General features: G+C 37.2%; 1 protein-coding gene across 6 annotated transcripts in view; it reads right to left on the bottom strand.

Moving 5' to 3' along the window:
• The window catches only part of LOC113068683 (utrophin), a 208,062-nt gene that overhangs the window by 79,044 nt on the left and 105,366 nt on the right, over window positions 1–23,652 (bottom strand). The gene's annotated exons all lie outside the window — the stretch shown is intronic.

The raw sequence follows: 23,652 nt of genomic DNA, 5'->3' as shown, positions 1-23,652 counted from the left end.
AAACATTATAAAAGAGCTAATTCACACATGCATTCGAAACAATAATCAGTAAAAAAGACACTGATTGGGCTAACATCGAACATATTAGCAAAAAAATATTGTATATGATGGTTTATTCCAGTAATTTGTCTACTGACATCATTGCCAGTATTGACTACTTTGACAACAGACAGTCAGATTTTGTGGATATTGTGGTTACAGCATCAAATAGTGTGACATATTGTAGCAGCAAAGTGAAATATTGCAGAAAGTCACTATTGTAACAAAATACACCAATAAATTTGCTGATATTTGTAAACTTATTGTTATTGCAGTGGCAGATTAATAACATATTGCAGATATTGTAATTAACATGATACACAGCACTTAATTGTTAATAATGTGACCCTACAGCAGTTATATTGTCACTAATTACAGCAACATGCAAAACAATAAATTTCTCATTTTGCGACCCACTACCCGTTAAATGTCAATGACATTCTGCTGGTAATGTCATTAATTAACAGCAACATAAACTGCTAAAGACTGCACATATTGCCACTTGTATCTCTACAGCGACATGTTAATTACATACTGCAAAAAGTGTGTCACTAATTACCAAAACACTCAACTGTGTCTGCGATATTGCAACTTATTTGTTGTGACATGTTAATGACATATTGCTGATATTGTAACTTGTTGCAAAGGTGATAATCATGCGCAGTGATGTCGCAGATACTGCAACACTGCAGGGACAAATATAATGGCACATTGCAATTACTGAGAACTGTATAGACAAAAAATTTTACATATTGCACCATATTAATACATTCTGCAGATATCACTTTTATACGGACATACTGTGACTTATGACAAGATATATAACGACATGTATATAGTAAGAATGCAGATATTGCGACTTTTTGCAGCATCATCAATTGTGAAATATTGTAGACAGTAGGGCTGCAGAATGTGTCATTTAAGCATCAATATCGCGCTGTACGAATCCACGATAGTCACATCGCAGGATGTGTGATGTAGGCTGTCGTAGTTGATCTGTTATTCATTAACTGTACGGGCTAGCTGCTCCCCGGCCCTTGACGAATGTGATTCGCGGATTAATTGCACAGCTTAACCATCATAGAGTGAAAGTTTATCATTGACAGGACTGAAAAACACATGCAGGTTTAACAGGGCAGAGAGAGAGCGCGCGCAAGAGAGAGAACGCCGAGAGAGAGAGCGCGCGAGAGAGATGGAGAGAGTGCGTGCGCGAGAGAGATAGAGAGAACACTTCTTACTACACTGTGATTACTATCAGAACATAAGAGCTGCATATTTCCACAAATTCCAACAAATTAAACCAAAATTTATGAAGAGAAATAAAAATAAAAATAAATCACGTTTTAGGGGAAAATTCCAAAATGATCACAACAGCAGCAAGATATGTATCAGCCTGTAACAAACTAAGACTGTCAGCCAGTGGACAAACCTGAAGCAAGAGCATTTCTTACATGTACTGTATTTATTTTATTTTATTTTTATTATTTTTTTTTTTGTTATTTGTTGTTGTCTTTTACTTGTTTCTCGTTTGAAGAAAAAAAGGAGAAAGTATACATATACTTAATTATTTTACGAATCTGTTTTTGTTTTATGTATTATATAATTGTTTATTCCTTATTCATGTAATGTACAATGCTTTGGCAATACTGTGCAAGTCATGCCAATAAAGCTCATTTGAATTTGAATTTAGAGAGAACGCGCGAGAGAGAGAAAGAGAGAGAGAGAGGGAGAGAGAGAACGCGTGCGAGAGAGATAGAGAGAGAGAGGGAGAAAAAAACGCGTGCGAGAGAGATAGAGAGAGAGAGAGAGAGAGAGAGAGAGAGAGAGAGAGAGAGAGAGAGAGAGAGAGAGAGAGCCATCTTCAAACAACACGAGTGCTGTCTTGCTCTCTCTCCTTCGCTCATATTAATCAATTGACACGATGGTGTCGATGTTTAAATCATTTAAAATGAGAATGTAAGTGTGCTCACCCCATATTTGTTTGTAAAAAAAAAAAAAATTATTCAATTTCATATCGCAATATATATCGCAATAAAATAAAATGTAATTTTTTCCCAATATCGTGCAGCCCTAGTAGACACTGAGGCTTACTGCAGTTATATATAATGACTACAGATTGCCAAAACTTACGCGGCAAAACATATTTGTTTAAATATGTATAACGATTCTGCAACATATTCCACTATGAAATTCTGCAGCCTGATTAGTGGTGATGCACAGCGACAAAACACATACATCTGCAACTTACTATACTGTAACAACATATTTTAAAACGATGTAAACATTGCAACCTATTGCAGTGATATACAGTACAACCACATACTGCAGATGTTTCAACTTATTACAGCAACATATAACAGATATCGTGCCTTATTATAGCAAAATATATTGTGAAAGTAAACAAAGCAACTTATTGCAGTGATATGCATCAACATAGTTCAGATGTTGCAACTTATTCCAAAATAGATATCAAACAAAACAATTAATATTAAACATTAAAACAACGCATTTTGTGAAACTGTAGACATTCTGACTTATTGCATTTATATGCAGCAATGTACAGCAGATGCAGATATACTGGAACACATACGGTATTTTAGAGGGACATATAGTGATGCTGCAGATATATTAACATATTTTTGTGAATATAGCAACATGTTGTAGAAATTGCAACACTTTAAAACAGATCATCCAGATGAACAGACGTCTGCTCTGCTCTCAGATAACAGTCTTTGGTTCATCAGTAAGTCTATGACTCACTCAAATACTCCAATGCCAAGTGTTCAATCGTTCTCTCATGTTTCATCTTTTACTTTTTTTTCCTTGTCACCAATATCTCACTTTAGATTCACTTCAGATACCACCACCCATTCATTTCTCTGCAGCGGCCGGAGTTAAACAGCATTGTTCAGAGCGTGTGAGTGTGAGCTACGCTTCCTATGAAATTCAGAACGTACATATGGGCTCTTTCTTGGCTTGTCCAAAAACATAAAGTCAGTGTGTCAGGGGCCATGTGGTCCGAACTTACACACGCGCAGCCTACAGCAGCCAGGAGCAAAGACAGAAGACAATCCTGAATATTCATAAGCAGCCCCTTTGAAGTGCCTTTACTTCATTAGCGCATTTGCATAATGAATATCCAGCGAGGCACGTTTGATGTGCGCAGAGTCGCATGTGTGTGAGTGTAAACAAACCCTGCTGTATTACAATCAAATCAGGATATGAATGTGTGTAACACATAAAAGCTCATGAGTTCATACATGAGAATGTTTGTCTAGCAAACAAAGGTAATGCAGATGATCACAACTACTGAGAGTCAGGCTACAGTTGAAATAAACACTACTGGAAACAACAATGTCACAACTCAAATCATACTAAAGTGGAAGAAAGAGGGTGATGGGAGAATGGAAACATGAGGGAAAGTTTCACACCTCTGGGGATTATGGGAAGAGAGTCACTGGGAGAACTGATAACACATAGTTTAAGCCGAGAAGTCTGGTTTGGCTCACAGAAACTCAAACCATGTTTCACAGCAGGGCTACTGTTCATGAACGGTTTAACTTTTTTAGGATAGCATGTCTACATGCATTTGAACCGCAACACACACACACACACACACAAACACACTTTGATCTTGTAAGCTATGAGGAGCAGATGTCTTTGCAGGTACTTCTAACAAACATCTGAGTCTAGTCCACATCTGCACCTCACTGATAATGGTGTGTGAGTGTGTGTGTGTGTGTGTGTGTGTGTGTGTGTAGCTCATGGACATGTGTCTCTAAATGTTAGCTAAAGCAGACAAACCAGCCCTGTAAGGACATCAGGAGGTGTTCACCTCTGTGTGTACAGAGTTACACTCAACAGCTGAATAACCTGACTGACACAGTGATGCAACTTATTCTACTCTTAATGAACAGATTTATATTGTATTTACACAGGAATCCATCAATGACATACAGTAGTGAAATACAATTAAATACAGTTATATAATAACCTTTTTATTGAAATTCTAACAGAAATCCACTGGTTTGATTATTTTTATTTATGTTTGTTTGTTCTATTCTGTTAAGTGTTCCTGCAGGGCTGGGTTGACAAAAGTAATTAATCTATTTTCATTGATTTTCATTGAAAACTGAAATTAATTCTTACATTTCAATGTATTTTTTTTTCTCCTGTTTTAAGTAAAGCTTCACTAAACATTTTTTGTAGCTCGCCTACCATCCATTAATGACAATGTTATTTTATAATGAAATAAATCCTAACAATAAATGCCATTTTGATGCTATTTAATGTGGAGTGACAGATCAAGTTGAATCTGAATTTTAATGGTTTGGATCATGTTGTTAACTTGAATCTTAAACACTACAGTAAATGTACAGACTATATGAACTATACAGCATTAGTTGAGAGATTCCTTCAGAATAACTGAAATGTACCGTATCGGATATATATTTCAATTAATCAGTATTGAGATCAGAATTGAATCAAGAGATTTTCATAACTTAGACAAATATTTATAAAAAAATAAAGTTTGTTCTAACATATTGCAATATTTGTATATTTAATTGTGATTGGTCTTTCGTTTATTGCATGTATTATGTGACAAAAAAACAATTGATTCTCGTCCACAGATCTCAGAAAACGTGCAATTATGAAAAAAATCATAATTGTCGATTATTTCCTTGAAATTGTAACTGCGATTATTAAATACACTGAATGACGTTTATATCATTGTATAGACGCAACTGCATGCTGTATTTTATATGGAAATAAACAAGCTGAAAACGTTTAGTGCTTTTCTATAGTATCACAGTAAGCCTATTAGATACATCGGATTGGTTTCTTCTTTAAATGATAAAAAAGTACAAATATGAATGGCATTATAATGTTATACTAAAACTAAAATGAAAATAATGGGAAAAACCCTTAAGATAACATGTAGAAAAAAAAAAAAAACACATCTTAAGCACGCCGAACATCATAAGTGGACTATGAAGGACTAATTGAATTATTACGTAGTTGTGGCATCCATAATTGTAATCGCGGATAGAAATTGGATTAATTGTTCAGTCCTAGCTCTGATGCCACATTTCATTTAGCAGAAGCACACTCTATAACCTAAACAAACCCAAAACAGAAACTCCTGATATTTCCTTCCAGAACCGAGTAAATTAGGCTCATTTCCACATCTTTCACTGACTGATGTGACTAAACTATATGAAGCAGACACAAGACCAATTCAGCAATACGCAGCAGACGGTTGCATATGCTCAACACAATCTATCAGTTCTCTGTCTGTACGAGTCTAGAGCCGCTGAGGATGGGATCGCAACGACACTTTCAGAGCTTCTGTCCTCAGATGAACCAGCCATGAAAGATAAGAGAGCTGCGGTACACATTCACATAAAACATAAATAATAAAACCAAGCCTACTACTAAGACTGAAAAAGTATTAAAGTAGTTTCACATGAACTGATATGACCTCTTACACTTAGCAACAGAACATGATGTATTCACTGTTTAGAGAACACTGTTCAGTGGCTCAGGGGTAAAGCATTGTGTTAGCAGCGTAAAAGGTTGTGGGTTCGATTCCCAGGGAACACGTTAGGTAAAAGCTGTTAGCCTGAATGCACTGTAAGTCACTTTGGATGAAAGCATCTGCTAAATGCATATATTTTATTTTATTTCATTTAGATAAGTTTCTCTGAACAAACCTCTTAGAGAACACTAATTCACTATTAACTATGACTTTTGCCTCAATAAACTCCTAATTTACTGCTCATTAAGAGTTTGTAAAGTAGCTGTTTAGGTGTTGGGATGTAAAATAAGGCATTAATGTGTGCTTAATTAGTACTAATAAATGGCTAATATTCTAGTAATATGCATGCTAATTTGCAACTAGACCCTAAACTAAAAGTATAACCAAGCTCTTTTATATTTGGATATAATAATCCAAAGAATTCACACAGACCATGTTTGTGTTTGGATGTTGTTATGTTACAGATATAAAATACAGTATTATGGTTTGAATGATGAATGCTCCTAAACGCTGCATATTTTAGCTTTCATTATTTCTCTCAGTGTTTTCTGTTGATTTATTATCCCCCAGCACTGCTTCTCAAACATTTTAGACCAAAACCACCTTTGATCCAAATAATCATTAAACGCCACGTTCCCTTTATCAACACGGAGTAAAGCTGACATCTGAGCCCTGTGTGAGCAGCATAATGCAATGTGTTGGTGTAGTTATGTTCAGATTAATATCAATGTTCAACCCTCAACCCTCATCAGTCCCCCGACAGACCTGTGGAAGGACACAATAACTGCATTTATAATAACAAAGATTAGAAAGTACAGTAACGGCTCGAGTCAGTATTTTGCAGTCCGAATGCGAAGCATCAATAATACATATGTTGTGGTATTTGGGGCAGTGTAGTCTATTTCACAGCGTCTCTCGTCTGTCTCGAAGCGCTTGAACTGCTGTCAGAACGGCTGCATTATAGATGTGCTCAGAACAGAGACTGAATGAGGCGTTCCAGTGAGGCAGATGTCTACAGATTCAGCCGTGAGACGTCTACTTCCAGCAAACAGCAGCAAATCTCACCCTTTCAGATCACATACAGCCAAAACTCTCGTAAAGGAAAAGTTAGCCTAAAAATGGCAACTCCCTGAAACTCTGCTCACCCTCAGGTCATCCGAGATGAGTTTGTTTCTTCATCAGATTTGGAGAAAAGTAGCATTGGATCACTTGCTCAGCAGTGGGTCTTTTGCAGTGAATGGGTGCCGTCAGAATGAGAGTCACTTCTCAAGTCTTTAACTGATGGGCTGGGGTGTTGTGGTGTACTTGTGGATTATCATGATGTTTTTATCAGCTGTTTGGACTCCCATTCAGAAATATATATATATATATATATATATATATATATATATATATATATATATATATATATATATATATATATATATATATATATATATAAAACACTTGAATCATCTGTATATATTGTATATTTTCTACGGTGTTGACTAATTATTTGCATTGTGCACCACCTGAGGGTATTCTGCTTAGAACCACTTCTACAGAGTCAACAAGGACGACAAGTAAAACTCATATTAAAAAGAGTAACTTGGAGAACTGTTTAAAGCAATAACACACACACACACACACACACACACACATACACACACACACATACACACATCTTGTTATTGTTACTATAACAAAAGCAGAACGAATGAACATATATCCATTACGTATGGAACTCCAAATTTAATGTAGGAATAATAATTGTAGTAATTATGCCAAATATAATATGGAGCAAAATAAAGAACACTGAAATAATAATAAAAAAAAATAAAAAAAATGTTGCCAAAATAAAATTCAAACATTAAATCACTAGGGACATCATACTGTTCAGAGGTTTGGGGCCACTCATTTGACTTATTTAATCATTTTTGAAAGAAATCAATACTTGTATTCAGCAAGGACACGTTAAATTGATCAAACCTGACACTAAAGTCACTGTTCTCTTGGAAATTTCGATTCATCAAACTGATCAGCGTATTGAAATGATTTCTGAAGGATCATGTGACACTGAAGACCGGTTGTTTTAAACTGTAATAATATTTCACAATTTGACTCTCTTTACTGTATTTCTCTTCAGATAAATGCCTTGGTGAGTAGAAGGGACTGCTTTAGAAAAAAAAATTATATATATTTTTTTGAACTGTAAAAACTATACTAACAATTAAATTGAAAATAAGCATCTTGATTTTGACACAACAGTGACTCATAATAACAGACACACCACACACACTGGTCACCTGACTGAGGCGGTCATTTCCTGTTAGAGGTGAATACCAGAGACATGATAGTGATCTTCACTGGAGAGCAAAGATAACTCACAGATTGTGTCCTAATTAAAGATGACCATCCAGATTCGATGAAGGACTAACACTAACACACTAGTTTGACAGACTGAGAATCAAACTGCATGCTGAGTGAAATCAAACTCGCAGTATTTTCTCATGCAATGTAAACGTTTGGACTGAAGACTGGAGTAATGATGAAAATTCAGCCTTGTATCACAGGAACATATTACATTTTACAACACATTAAAATAGAAAACACCCATGTTAAATTGTAATAATATTTAACAGTTCTTCTAAGCATTTTTCTCCCTTGAAACGATTAAAAGAATCATTCATGAACTGGAATCAGAATTGGAAGCAGTTTTGTTGACGGGATGATGATTCTGCTCTGAAAACTGACCTGATGAGTGTATGAGAAGATCAAGCAGCAGCTACTGTAAATGACAGAAATAACACACACACACACACACACACACACACACACACACACACAATCTAGTGGGAGCAGACGGGTGGTGCACTGTACATTCATCCAGCCAATCAGATGTTAAGAGAGGGTTTCCACGACGACCAGAACAGAACATTTAAGAACCTTTCTGTCTCAAAGGGGAAAAGGGGCAGAGATTAGAAGAGAGGCTGTCCGACAATCACTCCTAAAACACGAGAGAGAGACACAGAGAGAGAGAGAGAGAGAGAGAGAGAGAGTGAGAAAGATTGGAGGTGAAGAGGACGGTCAACTCAAGTGCCTAAATTTGGGATCAAAGATCAAAATGATGAGACCGACTGATGGAAGCCGCTGTGAAACACAATCTGCAGCTCTCTGCACTCGTTCATGATCCAGCCCAACTCATTCTCCACATCAGAGCGCCGTGTGTGTGTGTGTGTGTGTGTGTGTGTGTGTGTGCGTCTGCTCCGCTGCAGTTTTCTGCATCACTAAGTGCTGATCTATCACTTCTGCTCGCAGACACATTAAATGCAGCATCTTTGTGAGCAGTAGATCACGCTGACCTCAGACCTGCTGCTAAACTCACTTTATATAACTATCAGATCAGCGAGACAGCACAAGAGAGTTTTCTCAACTCGTTTACATCGTTTTGCTTCACTTTCTTTGTTTCAGATAAGAATGTCTGGGTAATGTAAAAGTGCAGTTATTTGTCATTAAGAGGAAGCAAGTTCTTATTTCTTTTATTTAATTATAGTTTTATATAAGACTTTTCATGCTGAACTATTAAAATGGTTATTTTACTATTTCACAATTTCACAGTTTTTCTAAACAATTTTGGATCAAATAAATGCAGCTACAGTGAGCAGAAGGGACTTTTTTTTTATTTTTTTTAAACTGCACATTTATTTGTAAGTTGCTACTGCTGATTCTGAACTATTAAAATCATCTGATTTGTTACGTATTTTATCATTACAAATGTACATTTTAGATTTTTTGTAAACATTTCAGAAATGTATTTTTACATTTGCATGTTTTGACATTTCTGATCTAGGAGAGGACATTTTGAATTGTATTATGTATTCATGTTTACAAGCATGCATCCATTTCATTCAATACATTTTTATTGAGTTAGTGATTGTCACGATTGGTAAACCGTGGCCTTGGGTTTTGCATGTGGGTGGAGTAAGTGTGTGTCTTGCGTTTATTGTTTCATGTGGGCGTCTCTGTTAATTGTTCATCATCACCAGCTGCTACTCATTCCCCATTCCCTACTTACTGCCCTGTCATAACTCGCACTTGCTTCCTCACCTCCTTTCAGTCGTTACAGTGAATTGGTGGGTTTTTGTTAATTAAATGTGAGCCAAAATCATCACAATGAAAATAATTTTAACATTTCTGAAGAAGAAAAAAAAAAAAACTGAAATTTCTGCAAAGTTTGGATTTTAATAAAACAATTTTATTGAATTTAAAACTTTTGCCATTTTTTTTTTTTTATAAACTAGGAGAACCAATGGCAGTAGTTTTCTACTGAAACACTACAACAACTCGAGAGAAAACACTTACATGTCATCAATAGCAGTTGATTTGCGTGAGGTACAGTATAAACGGCTGCTTTCATATCAGTTTTGAAGGGTAGAGGAGTTCCCCAGACCACCTGCACATCTGAGACTGGAAAACTGCTGTCACATCAACCAAGCCCTCAAACGAATGAGGCTTCAGACAACTGAGAGAGAGAGAGCGAGCTAGCAAGGGGTGCTAATGTATGAAAGAGAAAACTTAATGAACCAAATTAGCCGGTCTGGCTGAACGGTGGGATCCAGGGTGCCTTCATGAACCTGGCAAACGAGAATAACCAACAAACAACAGCTGCTTGATCTGGACGCGAGCAAGAGGTGTGAGCTAGCGTTCATGCTGAGTGTGTGTGGAAAGTGTTTCTAATGGCCAGCGCATTACTAAAAGTGCTGATCATTCATAAGTTCACTCGGATTTGCAGTGTGATTTGACTTTTTCAGCACATTAGAAACGAAGCTAGATATAGAGAGGAGGAGCAGATGGGAAAAGCAAGACTTTTTCAGGAAACAAACAGATTTGTCATAAAAACACACGCTTTCATATGACACCAGAGATATCAGATGTGTGTACAAGGTCAGTTGATGCTCTACCGATCACTTCTCATTGAGCGCAGTCAGCAATCCTCTCTCAAATACTGTTTCACTCCATCTAGAGAGCACACACACACACACACACACACACACACACACACACTCTGCTCCATTAGACAGTAAATGGACTAAAAGTAATTTATGTAGCTGATCGGCTTTTACATCTAAATGCAATAAAAATCAATGATGCATGTTGGAAAAGAAAGCGTACTCTCTTCATTTTCAGTAATATTTGTATGCCTCTGTCTGTTAGTGTTAACACTCAACTATGCGTGTACCGCTCATCTGCTATGCACTTCACACGACACGACAATGCAGGAAATTTTGATGGGTCGAAATTATTATTTTTTTCTTTAATGCCAAAAATCATTAGGATATTAAGCAAAGATCATGTTCCATGAAGATATTTTGTAAACTTTCTACTGTAAATATATCAAAACGTAATTTCTGACAACTTCAAATGTGATTTTATCAATAGTTAGATTTTTTTGCATGCTTAGATTCCATATATATATATATATATATATATATATATATATATATATATATATATATATATATATATATATATATATTAGTGCTGTCAATCGATTAAAAAAAATTAACAATTTTTTAAAATTAATCGCGATTAATCGCGATTAATCGCAATTAAAAGACTGAAACTTTTTGGATATGTAAATGTAAAATGTAAATAATTAATGTAAACTCGAAACAAAGAAACTATTTAAATTCAAAATATGATTGTTTATTGGAATTTTTGTTTAACTTGTAACACAGATTTTCTCATGTAAACAACATACCTGCAATAAACCATCAATATCCTCCAAATTAACTGTTGGCTTGAAAGCCATATTTATTACAGAAATAAAAACACAGGCATGTAAGTACCATTTGAATTTCAAAACAATCAATGCCAATAAAAAACAAAAATGATGTCCATGTTGAATTCTAAGTGGACTGCAAAAAAATTCCAAAGTATAGTCATTGCCAGTGCTTTAAGTGGGACGGTACGCACCAGTACTCAGTACCGCCACTTCCAAATATAGCTCTTGAGCGTACCGCCACCTCTCCGTGCGCCCAGAACGTGCTTGTAGCGTACCGGTACGCTCATTTGGACTGATCTGTTTTAATAGAGGTTTTAATCGTTTACCTGCACTGCCGATTTTCAGAGCGCCCTTCACAATGCAAGCTTCCTAATTCATCCCACCCAGAGCAGAAACTACATTACCCATTCACCCTTAAGTTATACAAGTGAATAGCGCATGTGTCGCTTTTCCCACTGTTAAGTGTCAACAACTCAACGTGGCCGGAGAAGGTGTGTGAAACTCGTTGTGAGTTATACTAAAGCAAAATCTTGAGTATTTATTGTCTGATAAACATTAAAAACTGTCTGCGGAGGTTGAGTCGTCCTGCAGCCCCCGCTGGCTGCTCATTGGCTGCAGCATCTTTTTTCTAAGTTCTAAAAAAATCCCGTAGACGGCAAGGCACAAATTTAGATATTCATTTATCTAATTAATCTATAGCCTATGCACAAAGACAATATGATCTTTTTGTCCCCTTTTTGTTTTAAAGCTTGATATGGAGAGAGAGCGCAAGTTGCTGCAGCTGAGGAGGACAGTGATGCACGCGTACAGGAGTGATTGACAGTTCGCGGCACTGTGTACAAAAAATACTCCGCTACACAATTATTTCGTTATTTCGTTTAAGCTTATTAACGTTAGCGTTACAGAAAGGTCTGATTTACGCACTGTTACAGTCATTTTTTTTTTTTAAACAATGACATTTGAGTTCATGATTTTAATGTTGCTGTTTCTTGTGGCAGACTGAATGAAGAGTAATGTTTCTTGTGGCAGACTGAAGAGTAATCCGGCAGAGTTTTATACTGAAACTTTCCGTCTAAAAGTCCTTCCTTGGTCTTAACCATATTTCTTTGCACGTTGAACACACATAGGCCACAACTGGAAATAAAAAAAACTGCAACCGCGTTAATTGCGTTATTTTTTTTAACGCGTTAAATATTTCAAATTAATCGAATGCGTTAACGCGCTAATTTTGACAGCACTAATATATATATTAGTGCTGTCAATCGATTAAAAAAAATTAACTAATTAATCGCACAATTTTTTAAAATTAATCGCGATTAATCGCAATTAAAAGACTGAAACTTTTTGGATATGTAAATGTAAAATGTAAATAATTAATGTAAACTTAAGACAAATAAACTATTTAAATTCAAAATATGATTGTTTATTGGAATTTTTGTTTAACTTGTAACACAGATTTTCTCATGTAAACAACATACCTGCAATAAACCATCAATATCCTCCAAATTAACTGTTGGCTTGAAAGCCATATTTATTACAGAAATAAAAACACAGGCATGTAAGTACCATTTGAATTTCAAAACAATCAATGCCAATAAAAAACAAAAATGATTTCCATGTTGAATTCTAAGTGGACTGCAAAAAAATTCCAAAGTATAGTCATTGCCAGTGCTTTAAGTGGGCCGGTATGCACTGGTACTCAGTACCGCCACTTCCAAATATAGCTCTTGAGCGTACCGCCACCTCTCCGTGCGCCCAGAACGTGCTTTTAGCGTACCGGTACGCTAATTTGGACATCTGTTTTAATAGAGGTTTTAATCTTTTACCTGCACTGCCGATTTTCAGAGCGCCCTTCACAATGCAAGCTTCCTAATTCATCCCACCCAGAGCAGAAACTACATTACCCATTCACCCTTAAGTTATACAAGTGAATAGCGCATGTGTCGCTTTTCCCACTGTTAAGTGTCAACAACTCAACGTGGCCGGAGAAGGTGTGTGAAACTCGTTGTGAGTTATACTAAAGCAAAATCTTGAGTATTTATTGTCTGATAAACATTAAAAACTGTCTGCGGAGGTTGAGTCGTCCTGCAGCCCCCGCTCGCTGTTCATTGGCTGCAGCATCTTTTTTCTAAGTTCTAAAAAAATACCGTAGACGGCAAGGCACAAATTTAGATATTCATTTATGTAATTAATCTATAGCCTATGCACAAAGACAATATGATCTTTTTGTCCCCTTTTTGTTTTAAAGCTTGATGAAGAGAGAGAGAGCGCAAGTTGCTGCAGCTGAGGAGGACAGTGATGCACGCGTACAGGAGTGATTGACAGTTCGCGGCACTGTGTACAAAAAATACTCCGCTACACAATTATTTCGTTATTTTCGTTTAAGCTTATTAACGTTAGCGTTACAGAAAGGTCTGATTTACGCACTGTTACAGTCATTGTTTTTTTTTTTTTTTTAAACAATGACATTTGAGTTCATGATTTTAATGTTGCTGTTTCTTGTGGCAGACTGAATGAAGAGTAATGTTTCTTGTGGCAGACTGAAGAGTAATCCGGCAGAGTTTTATACTGAAACTTTCCGTCTAAAAGTCCTTCCTTGGTCTTATCCATATTTCTTTGCATGTTGAACACACATAGGCCACAACTGGAAATAAAAAAAACTGCAACCGCGTTAATTGCGTTTTTTTTTTTTTACGCGTTAAATATTTCAAATTAATCGAATGCGTTAACGCGTTAATTTTGACAGCACTAATATATATATATATATATATATATTTTTTTTTTTTTTTTTTGGTTTTCAGCAAAATCTACCATTTCATGATATACGCCACCATTATGGCATACAATTCCTCACAGCTTGACATGATGACAGAAATGAAACACGGCAGCTGGAGCAATGCACTTATGTCATGCCACATGTGATATGGTTTTTGTGGAGTGTGATAGAGATGTGATCTAGCGGCTCACTTAACCACACTGACACTAACACACACTTTAAATCACGGCTGAGGACCAGATGCTGTCACATCGCCACAAGGTCTCTCTCCGCCTCTGATATACTGCCTCTATCTCTCCGCCTCTCAGAGGTGAAGGCTTCTGGGTAAATGGACACATTTAGAGAAACACAAAATGCTCACATAGAGAGAAAGAGAGATGAATGAGGCAAAAGAAAAGACTTAAAGGTCTGACTGAAAAAAAAAAAAGGCAACATAAATTGAAAAGAAATGAGGCAAGCACACCAGAAAAGTTATGCATCATGGAAAGACGACCTCTGAAAGACAAGACCTTTCTTGTGTTCAAGATTTTGAACTTAATTTGAGCTCTCTTGGACAGAAATGGCATGGTCTTATTGTGCACAATTTGAACAGAGTCCTAACCTTAAACATTAACCTTTGACCTGCAACTTGTTCCATGATGTTTGAGCTCTAGACACGAATGGCACCTCAATACAGATTATTTTGAGAAAACTAAAGCGTTTTTTGACCTTGCATGCATGTTATCCTGTTGTAGGAGACTCTAAAAACATTATTAGGATCCTTTAAAATGGCATAATAGGGGCACTTTAAATCAAATTGAGAAAATGTACCAAATGTTCACGTTAATTCATTTTACAATTAGGTATTTCTAATTTAGAACATATCGCAGCAATGCATGTCATGTTATTAACTTGTGCAATAAAATATAAATTGGGTTTATATCAACCACTCTGCTTTCTAAGATCCGGTCCGTATTGATTAATATTGATTAGTATGCTAATCTATAGACTGATATTGAAGACTGATTTACAGGGAGACGTGGGAGCTTACGCTTTCAAAGCTAGCTTGCTACAGCTAGCCTCTCTGAAATCACCTAGCCTAGCTTTAAGCACCTGGAAACCACTCAAAACAACTTAAAAACCAAAAGCGAAATACACGTGATATGAAAAAGAGATCTGGGTAGTAACAGCAGTTGAATTATCTTTGATCCTCCCTCAGTAGGGGACGAGATGTGTCACTTCCTCGATTCTCCAACTCCTCCACGGAGAAACTCGCAGACAGAAATAAACCGCAGCGAGACGGTCCTGACAATCATTCCTGGAAGTTTCTGTAGTCACTCTGCGTTCATTATCTCATCTCACCACGTCGGCAAATGTGACGACAAATTACAGCGAAACTCTCAGACGCCCCTGATTTAATGAAGCAACTCAACCCCTGTGCGCACTGGGGAGTGTGTATGCTGTTTGACACTAGGGCTTGAACGACATGTGAAAATATAAAATGTGCATTATCCATGGATAAATCTAACTCTGCAGCGAATTCTTGTTATTTTAAGGAGCAGGCAGAATTACAGTATGGGCCAATGGTAATAATGTTAAAATGGCTTCAAATGGGCGAATAATATGTGTTGGTGTACGTCTAAAAAAGCTCATATCATAATCCCGTTGCCTTAAGGACTTGAAACTTGTTAAAACATCGGCTGAAGTAGCTTCAGTAGATGAAGTGTGTTATTGTGAGAGTGAATTGGTGTTCAGAGTCTAGTTTACTGTGAGAAGTCAAGCTGATTTCTGTGTTTAGAGTCTCAGTGTGAGTGCAACATTAACAGGACTGTAATGGTGAAGGGCTTTCTTGTGCAACTGCAAAACTGTACTTGAGTAAAAAGTCAATGGCCCCACTTTATATTAAGTGGCCTTAACTACTATGTACTTACATCAAAAAATAAATACAATGTACTTATTGTGTTCATATTCTATTGCAACTTTTTTTTGCTGCTATTGAGGTGGGCAACAGGTAAAGTTAGGGACAGATTTGGTGGTGTGGGTAAGTTTAAGGGTGGGTTAAGGTGTAACGGATGGGTCAACGTGTAACTATACATGTAATTACAGAAATTAAATACAGATGTAATTATGTGCAGATATTTTTCAAATATAAGTACAATTTAAAAACATGTATGTACACAATAAGTGCATTGTACCAAATTAATAATTTAAATGTAACTAAATAGTAGTTAAGGCCACTTAATATAAAGTGGGTCCAAGTCAATTATTTAATCAGTGAGGGAATATGTGTATCTGCACAAAAAGATAGACTTGCATTACTTAAACACACAAATCAAATTTCCCATCACTTAGTGCATGCACAGAGACTTGAGGTATCTAATGGTTCTTTATCTTTATTGTATGAAGAAAACATACAATAGCTTTCAAAACTCATTTATTGAAATGGACTCGAACATCTGCAACTTTTGATTTTAGACGGATGGATACACACGAGACCATCCACATTTACTGGACACATCTGTGTGTAGCACCTACAGCTCTGAGGATCTTCAGAAGGATCCAAATCTGATGAACACGACTCAGTTTATTTGACCATTTTAATCTGTTTTAACATATTGGGTTTTTTACAGCTTAAAAAAAAAAAAAAAAGAAAACTTAAGTTTGTTTACTTTTCGATACTTTCAAAGAAACAATATTTTCTGTGGATTAAAAAGTAAGTAGACCTATTGGGGTAAATATTTATCCTGTATAAGTCATCCTGCAACTAAAATAGTACTAGTTCTCCATAACATCATTAGGAGCAACTAAGAGGACAGTCATTAAACTCTCTTAAGTTTGCCCTGATTTGCCCTGATTTGACCTGATCGGATCAAACACATTTTAATAAGTCTGTTTTAACATCAGTGGAATATTCTGCTGCGAGTGAACTAATTAGCGTTGTGAGCGTCTACACTATGATATTTTAATGAGCTGTGGTTATGCAAGGGCCACCATCACATCATATCCCACATACAAGGTAAGAAAGAGCTGCTGGTTACCATGACGATGCTTTGATTATGATGTCATGGTGAATCCAATGGTTACATCATCAGACTGGGACATTCGAAAAGAACAGACGCTCAATTCAAGCAGAAATATAGACCATATAGAAAATGAACCACAAACTAAATCAGACAACTAACACACCAAGTCTCTAATAACCAAGCTAATTTGAATACACCGCCAATATGTATAATTGATGTTTTCTTACAGCAAAGACACATCACACAACATTAAACAGCTTTCTCACTGCATGTAAACCCACAGTTTGTAATTTCTCCACTAGTAGTGCCACCAAAAAAAAAATTGCAATGTTTACAAAGCAGCTTCCCAAACACTCCCAGATCCTCCAGTGTTCACATAGCCTCAGCCCCAAGTGCACTGCATGCTGAGACAGAAGATCACATGTCAGGTCACTCCAACAAACAGAATATTTTGAAATCCCACAAATAATACTTTTTACATTCAGCTACACTGGATATGCAGGTAAACATGCTGTGCAACGCAATCCAATCATCGTCAGGAATGGCACAGCTGGTTAGGCAGCATCTGGTGCAGTGTTAATTTTGACAGCAAATTCGGATTTAGTCTTAGTCTTAGTCTTTTGAATAACACACCATTTAGTTTTAGTCACATTTTAGTCATCTGAAATGTTTTAGTCTTAGTCTAGTTTTAGTCGACTAAATATCATAAGAGTTTTAGTCTTAGTCTAGTCTTAAGTCTTTTAGTCTTAGTCTAGTTTTTTTTTAGTAGAACAAAGTCAACTTAGTTGACCTGACTAAATGTTTCCATCAGTCCGTTATGGAATGGTATTTATAAAATAAACATAAGGCCTGCTCTCAATGAAAAATATACATGCTCTCTGAAAAAGATATGCATTCGCCCTGAATGATATGCAATGCATATGACATTCTTTCAAGATGAAGTACAGTATTATTGAAATAGACAACCACCTATATTATATTTGTATTGTATGTTCATTCTATTTCTTTATTTGTGCTATTTACACAAAGTTTACATTTTTTTAAGTTTGTTTTTGTTCATTTAAAATAGCACTGCATAGTCTTCACTGTAAAATAAAATACACAATCAAACCAAAATGTATTCAGACACCTTCAACGTTTCTTACAATATCACAGTTTATTTGCTGTAGTTTAGAAATTGGTAATAAAATATGACAATAACTCAGGGTTAAACTGTGTCAGAACAACAAATTCATCTTGATAATGTCGGATGCAATGCTTAATTTGGTTCAGTCTGTGGTGTGAAAAGGTTGCATTAGAAATTAAAGAAAGAAACACTTAAGCAAAACATGCTCAGGTCCCTAATATTTTTTTTTTTTGTTTTTTGTTTTTTTAGTCACTAGTAAAACAATATAATCTATTCTATCTGATTTTCGGATTGACTTTGGATAAATTCTTGTTAAAACTACAAAGTAATTCAATCAAGAGCAGTGAGTGATTTACTTTCATTTTCATACATTAAAGACACTGACAGCAGAGCTAGTAAATTAGGCGCGGTCACTTTAAGAGACAAATGCATCCATTATAAAGATACGCATCCGATTTCTTTCCAACGCTTTACTTTCACTGAAGACATAACTACAGACTTTTTCGAACACACTTTCCAAGACGGCTATTTCGACATATTTAGTATGTATTTGTTGTCGGTACAAAAGCAAGAAGACTTTGAGACGCGTCTCTGCTTGCTCCCTGAACACCAGAACACCGCGCTGCTGAATTGAGCTCTTTCACTTTTCGCTCTTTTTCTTATGTTTATTTAAAATGCGATTTGTATTTGTTCGTTCAGGTGCAGGAGGACGCAAACGTCCTGAAGGAGAGCTCGATTCAGTGTTGCGCGAGTAACCAGCTGCTCAGTTCAACTTTCCCGCATCGCGGGGCTGAAGCCAACTTGATGTGTTGAATGCTTGGAGCACGTTATAAAACGTATTCTTAAAATACACATTTATGTTTTAATAAATGCTCATATTAAAACATAGCATTACACATAAGTAGGTACAAAAATAATCAGTGATACATTTACGACCCCATAAAAATTTGGGTCGCAATGGCATTTCAAAAGGTTGCAGTGTAGTTCCCTGTGTAAACAACTTAACTGTTATGAAAACGGCCTCGAAACTGTGCGAATTTCTGCAAACTCATCTTTGTTCTCTTATCTGTGTAACTGCTGCTGCGTTTGTTTAGCTGTTGCGCTTGCATTTGCCGCGGCTTTTTAAAATGGCTCGGCTGCTTCTGCATAGATCAACCTACCCTCAAAGATTCGCTCTGATTGGATCTCTTCTCCATTCGTCCCTCCCATATATTTTCGTCTCATTTTTATTCGTTGACTAAAGTGTCAGTTATATTTCGTCACGTTTTTCGTCATCATATCTGACTTTTTATATAGTTTTTATTTAGTTTTCGTCCGTGAAAAAGGTTAGTTGACGAATATTTTTCGTCATAGTCTTCGTCAACGAAATTAACACTGATCTGGTGTCAAGGATGAGCAAATGTATTTAGCATTCCAGCTATAAACAATAAGACTGCAGACCATTATCTCGCGTTTAGCTTAGTATGATCGCCACCTATGCATGTACTGGGTCAAGAACAGAAACTGAGCTGGTAGAATATACATTTATGTGTGTGTGTGTGTGTGTGTTTTTGTCATGCAAGAGACTGCAGTCGAACAACATCTAATCAAAGATCAGCTTGCTTGTGTCTGCCTCTTCACCTTGAGCAGAACACTATCGAACTGACCCTGGATAAGTAGGATGGATGGTCTGAATGCAAACGCTCTTAGTGACTCAATAGAAAGATTGTGTGTGTATTTCAGAGAAAGCAACATTATTATAAGCGGCTCTTTGCACTCTTCCAAAACACTGCCAGAGCCATTAAAAAAGTTTCCCAGTAAGTTTAAAACCGTTGAGATTGAGAGAATCGGAGAGAGAGAGAGAGAATGATATACCAAACAACACTCCAGGGCATAACAGAGTCTTCCTAATGATTGTGAGAATAGGAGAGAGAGAGTGACAGGAAGGGCCAAAAAATAGAGACAGACTGAGAGAGGAAAAGAGAAGCTGTCACACAAAACCTTCATTGCTCCTGGAAGCCAGTACCAAGAAAGCAGTACGTGTAGGAATGTTTTGGCAAGAGAAAGTTCAATTCAAAATACATCTTTGAGCTATTTCCTCAGACTATTCAGAGGTATATGAAAGTGTGTGTGCTTTAGGTGTGCTTGTGTGTGTCTGGAGAGACGATATATTCTAGTCATTTGTATTCAGCCTCAAAAAAGGGATGAAATGAGAAGGGTTTTATGACAGCGAACTCCCATGAAGCACCAATGAGTGACAAAGTAGTAGAATGCACTCAGAACTCTTAATTAGCCTTGTCATCTTTCTTAATATACAACACACACACACACACACACACACCACCGTCTGCAGTAAAGACCCCCGGGACTCTTTTCTGAAGTCTATTCACAAAGATATCTTACTATTAAAGATACTACGACATAACCTAACCAAACATTAAAAAAAAAAAAAAAAAACACTGCATGAGAACGTAGGACATTTATTGGGCGAAAAAGAGGGAAACGGGCATTATGGGTTATATATTATAGAATATGTAGAGTAAATATTACTAAGTTTAGAAACAGCAGTAGTAGAGCTACAAGGTAAGTAGTCAACTGTGGGATCACAGGGAGTAGAGTTAGAAGTAGAGATATTAGAAATACTGTCTCATGGTGGAACACAGTCCAGAAGAGGATTGTTCCAACCTTGCTCCATCTGCCTGTCCCCAATTTCATGACTAGCTGGAGCTAAACTTAGCATGAAGGTGGTCCTACTGGAGCAAAGTCTGACAAGCGTGAGCTGGGAGTAAGCAGGGGCAAAGTCAGAAGTATACAGACAATATTATGTATACAGTTACGAGATCGAGCTTTCAGAAGGGGTAGATTTAGACCATATATAATCTGCAGTCTCTCTCTTTCACATACAGTGACAGAGTCACAGAGTTAATTGGTTTTTAATAAAGCTTTTAATCTCCGTGATTAACGAGGCTTTACAGTCCAAACCAACAAGACCTGGCCGATGTATATGAGAGTGTGTAGGACATCACCACCAACATTAACTGTGAGTGAAGGTTTGCAAACGCCTTGTGCGGTAAGGACTTAGTTGAAATCTGATCAATACCTGATCAATAGGAATGAGAATGTAATCTGACAGAATCCCACCTCTGGTCCTATCGGTTCAGTAGTGCTGACATTCATTTCCAACAGAAACGACAAGTGTATGAGGTTTAGATCTCTGTCTGATCTATACAACACTTATAGCAGGAACCTCAAACAGTCCCCAAACATATGAGCTGTGAATGCTTTCGTTTCACACACATTTCTTTGTTCACTGCCCTCTGTCATACATGAATTATTTAGCAGGTCCAGCGAAGGATATTTATCTGTCTTTAGTGATTGTAGTCCTGGTCCTGTGCCCAGGAGAACATGGCTTCTATATTTATCCACAGGCATTTTACTCTCTGTTCAATAATGGATTTTTATTTATTTATTTTAATTTGGGAGGGGGGGGGGGGGTTATCAATTTTATTTTCAGACTGTTAAGAATTGAGCCCCATTTCACTGACTCGCTGTTGCATCAAGCAACTGTCTACAAGACAGAAACAAAGTTGTTTATGAATGTTCAGCTTTAAAATGGCATTAGTACATAATTATGAAGAAGGATGAGGAGCTCTTTCTTTCAATGTGTAAAAGCAATCACTATACACACAGGCATGTGTAGAAGAAAGAAACAAATGTGTGGAAGTGAAGCTGAATCAATCACACGAGAGAAAAAGATGACGAGGGGAGAGTAAAAGCAAAGGAAAGGAAAGGAAAGGAGATTGGATGAGACAAAATATGAGAAGAGAAGAGAAAAGACAAGAAAAGAGACGAGAGAGAAGAGATGTGAAAAGACAAGAAAACAATGAAGAAATACCAAGCAAGCAGAGAAGATACTAAGTGAGACAATAAGAAAAAAATACACAACAAAAGAAGACTACAAAAGAGAGGAGACGGATGAAAGAAAGCAAATATGAGACATGACCCATGAGTAGACCTCCGGGATTATGAAAGAGGTGCTGTCTAGATAGACAGAGCTTTGAAATGAATGAGTGCAATAAGGAAAGATATCATTCCTTTAAGTCATGCCTCGACTACCGCCCTAGAGCAAGGGATTGCACGGAAAGAAACTGAACTGATGAATGGAAATCTGAGGCTTTGTTCATGAGAGTGGGACATATCGATCCGTGGAGCTGGGGATGGTGGGCTGCATGCATGTGTATGAAGATTTGTGTGACCGGTCCTTATTGATCAGGAGCAGACAGAATTCAACACAAAGATGGAGAGATGGAGAAATTAAACAACAACAAGCGAATCCCATCACCATGTGTTCACCAGACCAGAGAGAAGAGGCAAGACATGGGGGAGGATAGGACATTAAAGGATGAGAGACAAGACAGAGGCGAGGACAGAGAACACGAGGGGGGAAGAAAGGAGAAACAAGGACAGTTGACTAGACTAGAGACAAAAGATAAAGGCTGAGGGACTGCAGCAGTGATGTGAGGGTACAGGAGATACATGGGGAAATGGAGAGACTGGACGAGGAGACAGAAATAGAGGGCGACAGACCAGCAGAAGAAAGAGAAGAGACAAGGGGAAGAGGAGGACAGAAGAGAGACAAGGAGGGAAGAAACATGGGGAAATAATGAGGAAAGATGAGATGAGAGAAAATAAAAGGGGAAAGACAGAAACAGAGGAGAACTGAGATGAGAGGAGGTGGGAGAATAGGAGGGACATGCAGAGAAACAAGCACATGAGAACAGAGGAGAGACGAGACAAACAATGAGAGAAAGGGGGGGAGATGAGAAGAGGAGAGACAAGGGGAGACATGGGGGGAGCAAAGGTAAAGAAAGTGAAGAGGAACGTTAAGGACATGAGAGAGCAGAGATGAGGGGAACGAGAGGGGAAAGACAAGAGGAGAAACAAAGAGAACAAACTAGAGGAGAGACAAGATGAAGGACAAGGAGAGAAGACCTGAGGAGAGAAAGGAGATGAAGACGAGGAAGATACTAGAGGACGGATAAAAGGAGGCAGGAAAAGAGTGAAAAAAGAAAATAAGAGGAACAAGGATTTGAGAGGACATGAGAGGTGGAAATGAGAAAAGATGAGACATGGGGAAGGAAGAGGAAAAATTGAAGAGGAGGACTAGATATGAGACGAGGGGAGAGGAGAGGAGCCTTTACAACCAGCCAATTCCAAGAAAACTTTGTCCAAGGACAGACAATATATCACCCAGTGTCAGAATAGATTTATAAATGTGCCCACACATCTCTTTCCTAAAACGTGGCACATGGTCCAATCTACCATCACACACACACACACACACACACACACAAATATAGCACTTCAACTCAGGATCTCAGTAATGGACATCAGTGCAATTGTGTACAAATGTGCTTTAAGTGAGGG

Source organism: Carassius auratus, linkage group LG48F (assembly GCF_003368295.1).
Source record: "Carassius auratus strain Wakin linkage group LG48F, ASM336829v1, whole genome shotgun sequence".
In the NCBI taxonomy this organism is placed as follows: Eukaryota; Metazoa; Chordata; class Actinopteri; order Cypriniformes; family Cyprinidae; genus Carassius; species Carassius auratus.
This window is presented reverse-complemented; position numbering and strand designations above follow the sequence as displayed.